Here is a 6,103-nt window from a genome sequence, read left to right on the forward strand (position 1 = left end):
CTTCTACACAGTAGCCACAGTGATCATTCTAAAGAGCAACTCTGGCCATGTCACATCCTCCTCCGGTTGGTCCTCACTGGCCTCAGGATGAAGTCCATGCTCGTAGCCTCCCCTATAAGACCCCCTTTGTTGTGGCCCCCGACCATCTCTCTAAATCAATCTGCCATGTTCCTTGACTATCTCTCCCTCTTCATTCCAACCATATAAATTGCTCATAGATCCCTATGTACCAAGCAAGAGAATGTACCAAGCAAGAGAAAGCCTCTAGGGCTTTTCAAATGCTGTTTCCTCTGCTTGGAACTTTTTATTCCCACATCTTCACTTGGCTAACTTCCATTTTTCCACAGGGCTCAGTTTAGATATTACTTTCTCCAGGAAGCCTTAAGTGAAATCCATCCCCATGTCCAATAACTTGATTAAGTACCCTCCTCTTTGTTTGCACTGTCTCCCTTCTTACTTATCTTAAATACTGTACCACAACTGCCTGTTTACTTGTTTTTCTTTCTGTCTAGACTGTGGCAGAGCAGCATGGTTTATACGTTGCATAACTCACAAGGGACAATGATGTAAAGAGTGGCCCCTGAAGTTATGCAGTGTACATCCTACACAACTGTATCTGGAAACCCTACATGTGACCCTGGAGTAGCAAGAGAACTACATTTTGTTCACACTTCTATAAACATGTGCTCAGAAAATAATTGTTGAATTAATGGATTGATAGATGGATGATTAATGGGTTCATGGAAGGACAGATGGATACAGAACTTGTCCCTTGGTCCTCATGTCTCCTGGCCAATGAAAGTCCACATCCTCTATTATCCTTGTCATCACCTAGCTGCTCTCCTCACTTCTAATCAATTCACTGTCTCCTATGGCTTCCAAGCAAGTACCTTATTTATGGGGGTTAGTCCTTACATTGCTTAAAATCAAGACTCATTTCTCTTTATCATTCCCCCAGTTCCTAAGAGTCTCCTGAAGGTTTAATCGGGAATGACTGATCACCTAGGATTAAGCAGGTTTTTGTGTTTGACATTATGAAAAGTTAACCAGACTCTGCTGTGCTTCCTAGCGCGTAGAAGATTTAAAGAGAAAACAACTCAAATCTTCCTTCCTTCCCCACCTCTTTCCTTTTTGTCACTGTTTAAAGAGAAATTGCCTTTGGAAAATTACAGAGTTTTTTCCCTGTATCCTAGCAAAGAAGAAACAAAGAGTTTATGAGAATTATAATCAAGAGACTGTACCTAGGAAACATTTGGAGATGCAGATATGCCAAGTGAATTAAGCCAGATTCTAAAGGCCAAATATCATATAATCCCATTTATATGACATTCTTACAAAGGCAAAACTATAAGGTCAGAAAACAGATTAGTAGCTGCCAGGAGTTGAGAGGTTGGGAAATTTGGTTGGGGGATAGAGTTTTCCTGTATCTTGACTGTGGTGGTAGTTGCACAATTGTATACATTTGTCAACACTTGCAGAACTGAACACTAGAAGGGGTGAATTTTGCTATATATAAATTATGCTTTAATTTAACTGAAAAAAAGTTGTACCATCTAGAAATCATTAACAACTATGTTAATGTGAAGAATGCAGAAGTAATGTATGGTAAATTCAGTACTGTTAGTCTCTATTCATTTTCTACCTTTGGAAATCCCCCAGAATGTCATTTTTCCTAATCTTTTTGATTGTCTTCTCTTTCCCCTTCCCTTTTCTCAAACTAAAACAGACTCGGGTTTGGTATTTGCATTGTGGCAAATCCTGGAAAAATTGTTCAACTTCACTAAGACTCAGTTTCTGGGTTTCCTTATCTGTAGACAGGGGATAATCAGATCCATCTCTCAGGAAGTCTCTGTGGGTGCTAAAAAAAGCTAACATAAGTAAAGGTGGGTGCTATGTCCTAGGAAAACCTGTAGTGTAGGTAGAGTGCCATTATATCCATTCATTCATTCATCCACCCATCCGCTCATCCATCCATCCATCCATCCACCCATCCACTCATCCATCTATCCATCCACCCATCCACCCATCCATCCCCATCCACCCATCCATCCATCCATCTATCCATCCACCCATCCACCCATCCTCTGCCGATCACTTTGAGATGAGAAGGGAAGAATCCGTAAATTCACTTTGTCAAGGATCTGCTGGTACTGTGGAAAATACTTTCATTTAAAATTTCTCACTCAATTCTCCCAATCCCATGAAGAAATTCAGATTCAGAAATACCAGTTTGCACAGCCAAGAAAAGGAGTCAACCGGATGCAAATTTTTCTGAGTCTCTACTCCTTCTCCAGTTGTCAAAAATTCCATTTTTCAAGTGTTACTGACTTTGGCCCTCACAACAGCCATATGGAGATACACAGTCTTATCCCCAGTTTATAGTTGTGGAAACTGAGGGGTTGTCCCTTGACCAAGAACACGCAAAGCTAGTAAGTGACTACACCCCCAGTCTAGCTCTTGTCACTGTTAACTGGTTCAGGGTGAGCTGCCAAGCACCCTCCTTTGCCAAATGAAGCCTCAGGCTGTATGCGCTGCATGCATGATCCAGGCACATAGAAGGTACTGTCACTGCCCTGAGAGGTAGAAGATGCTTGGGGTTTGAAAGCATCTTGGCAGGTAAAGAACCTCCGTAGTGTATGGGCTTTTCCATTTTTCAGAGTGTTACCTTAAACCTGTTGCTTCTACTTTCTGAATCCCAGTTCCTCTCTCTGTGAAATGAGGTTTATTGGCATGCCTGTTGGAGCTGTGGTGGGGATTTAATGAGATACTTATGTGAAAGTGCCTGGCATGAAGATGGTCCATAGCAGATGCTCAATAAAATGTAACTTTTCTCTCCCTTCCTCTTTGCAGTCCCTGCCCTTCCAAAGCTCAATCAACCCATGAGCAGGAGCTCACAATATTTATGGCTTATTTACATGCACTGGGGAGCTCAAACCAGCAGCACCTGTTAGGATGATTAGAAGAGAGTGGAATCATTTTAGCACCTCCCCACGTTCAGGTCACAGACGTGGGAGAAGAAATCTAAGGAGACTAATATATGCAGTTCTCCATGGATGTTGGGCCTTTGGATCAAGGCAGGCCCCTACTCTCCCTCTCAGAAGGATCAAGAGTGTCTATGAATGTGCTAAGGGGAGTTGTTGCCATAGTGACCCCATGCCCTGCACAATGCAGCTGGACAGGGACTGAACCAAGTCTTGGGGCACAGATGGGCATGACTCCCACAGGCCCCCCTAGGTGCTGTTGAAAGAGGTCCTCACTTCTCACCAGCAAGAAATAGCAGAACCCTAAAAACAGAGGTGGGGTACCCATAGACATTGACTCATTTCCCAAATTATCCTGGTTACAGTTAAGGGACAGCATTCACGCAGGTCAAAGCTGGATGGTGAGCAGAGGCTGGCTCCACTCCCATCCACATGGTCCTTTCAGATCTAAACCCACAAACCCTCTACCTCCCCATGCCCTCTCTGCCCCTGTCCTCCTCTCCTGGCACAGAAAAACATTCTGTAGTTTTGAGAACAAGAGGACCCAAATTCTTCTCTCAAATGTGTCAAATATGGCCTGAGTTCTTTTCACTCTCTTGAAAGCCTAGGCTTCGGGAGCTCAAGAGCCAGAAGCAGCACTCTTCCCTCTGCCAACGCATCCCTTTCCTGGGATAATTTGTCCCGGAATAATCTAGCCTGGTGGTTAGCAGCAACCACATCAGCAGGAAATGTGCTACAAGTGCACATTCTTGGCTCCTACCTCGGACCTACTGAGTGGGAAACTCTAGGAGCACGGCTCAGCAATGTTTTAACTAGCCCTCCAGGCCATTCTGACGCAAGATAGAACTTGGAAACAATTGCTTAGCTGATGGCCGCCTGGTGAGGTAGGGTGGGTTCGGAAAGGGTCAAGGAGGAATTGAAAATACTAAGAGCACCCAAAGCAGCTACTATCACAGTAAATCTGTTCTCCTCTTATAATAACATCCAGTAATTGTATTTGTAACGATGAATATATTTGACTACTTACAACGTACCATGCACAACACCGAGAGCTCTACATGCATTGCTCACAACAACTTTGTGACGCAGGCACTATCACGATTTCCATTTGTCAGCTGAGGGAACCGAGGCTCCAAGAGAGGGTTAGGGATTTGCCTTTGGTTATACAGGAAGTAGTGGGGGCAACACTGGGGTCTTGTCGGTTAGGGTGGGCAAAATGGGTGAAGGGGGTCAAAAGGTACAAACTTCCAGTTCTAAGATAAATCACTTCTGGGGATGTCATGTACAGCATGGTGACTATGGTTACTAATGCTGTACATTATATTTGAAAGTTGCCAAGAGAGTAGATCTTAAAAGTTCTCATCACAACAAAAATAATCTGTAACTGTATGGTAATGGACGTTAACTAAACATTATCTGGTAATTGTTTCACAGTATATACATACAACAAATGCTTTATGTTATATATTTAAAACTGCTACATTGTTATATATCAATTATATCTCAGTAAAAAAAATCGGGATCTTGTAAATATGATTCAAGAGTTCCATTTTAGCACTAACTTTAAAAAATATCACGCAATGGTGTGGAAAGTAGCATCACAGATGACTTCTATTTTCTTCTTTCTATTTTTCTGTAATTTCTACTTCTCTCCATGAACATGTGTTGCTTTTTAATCAGACAAAAAGTTGCTATTTTAAAAGAAATCTGAGGGGCACCTGGGTGGCTCAGTCAGTTAAGCGTCTGCCTTCGGCTTGGGTCATGATCCTGGAGTGCTGGGATTGAGTCCTACATTGGGCTCCCTGCTCAGTGGGGAGTCTGCTTCTCCCTCTGCCTCTGCCCCCCCCCCCCCGCTTGTGTGCTCTCTCTCTCTCTCTCTTGATCTCTGCCAAATAAATAAAAAATCTTTGGAGAAAAGTGATCTGAAAAAAATAAATTTAAAAAGTCATCTGTATGACTGGATTAAGAAGTTGTGGTCCATATATACAATGGAATATTACTCAGCTATCAGAAAAAATGAATTCTCAACATTTGCTGCAACATGGACGGCACTGGAGGGGATAACGCTAAGTGAAATAAGTCAAGCAGAGAAAGACAATTATCATATGATTTCTCTCATCTATGGAATATAAGAACTAGGATGATCGGTAGGGGAAGAAATGGATAAAGAAAGGGGGGTAATCAGAAGGGGAAATGAAACATGAGAGACTATGGACTATGAGAAACAAACTGAGGGCCTCAGAGGGGAGGGAGGTGGGGGAATGGGATAGACCGGTGATGGGTAGTAAGGAGGGCACGTATTGCATGGTGCACTGGGTGTTATAGGCAACTAATGAATCATCAAACTTTACATCGGAAAGTTTGTATGTACTGTATGGTGACTAACATAATATAATAAAAAATCATTAAAAAAATAAAATAAAATAAATAAAAAATAAAAAAATAAAAAGTCATCTGTACATTATAGGTACCATAATGGTAAAATAAAACCCATAAAACATATAATTATATGTAAATACACACATATATTTCACACGAATATATTGGATATATCAGTAGTTACTTGTTCACAAGAGGAAAAACTAGAAGGTTCAGTATCAAAATGTTAGCAATGATTATCTCTGTGGTAGAGGTCCAAATGATTGTAATTTTCCTCTATTTGCTGCTCAGTATTCTTGTATAATAAACATAAATTACTTTTGTAATCAGAAAAAGAATTATTTTAAAAATCTGAGGCTTTCTGACTCTAACACCAGAATTCTCTCATAGCAAACTGTCAGTGCTTATTTTAAAAAGCCTTTTATTCTAGCTTTTTCCAGTAAGCCAGTCTTGTTTTTCTGTCACATGTATGACTAACCACTTATCTCATTCCACATCATCCAAGAAGGAATCAACCCTTCCAACAAGGAGCCTCCTGCAAAGCTGCCAGATGATATCTCTGATTCAGATTTTGCCTGCAATCCTGTTGTTCTAAATAAAGACTAGAAACACACTTCGCCTTTCACTAGATAATAGTTGAGCTCTAGCTAATTATGGAATGCTCCTCTCTGGAGTTTTGACTATAAGTACATGAGAGGCAATGTTCCCTCCTGGCTTCTTAAAGGATTATGAATCACACAGAC

This window comes from Ursus maritimus, unplaced genomic scaffold (assembly GCF_017311325.1).
Source record: "Ursus maritimus isolate PB19 unplaced genomic scaffold, ASM1731132v1 scaffold_14, whole genome shotgun sequence".
NCBI classification, from domain to species: Eukaryota; Metazoa; Chordata; class Mammalia; order Carnivora; family Ursidae; genus Ursus; species Ursus maritimus.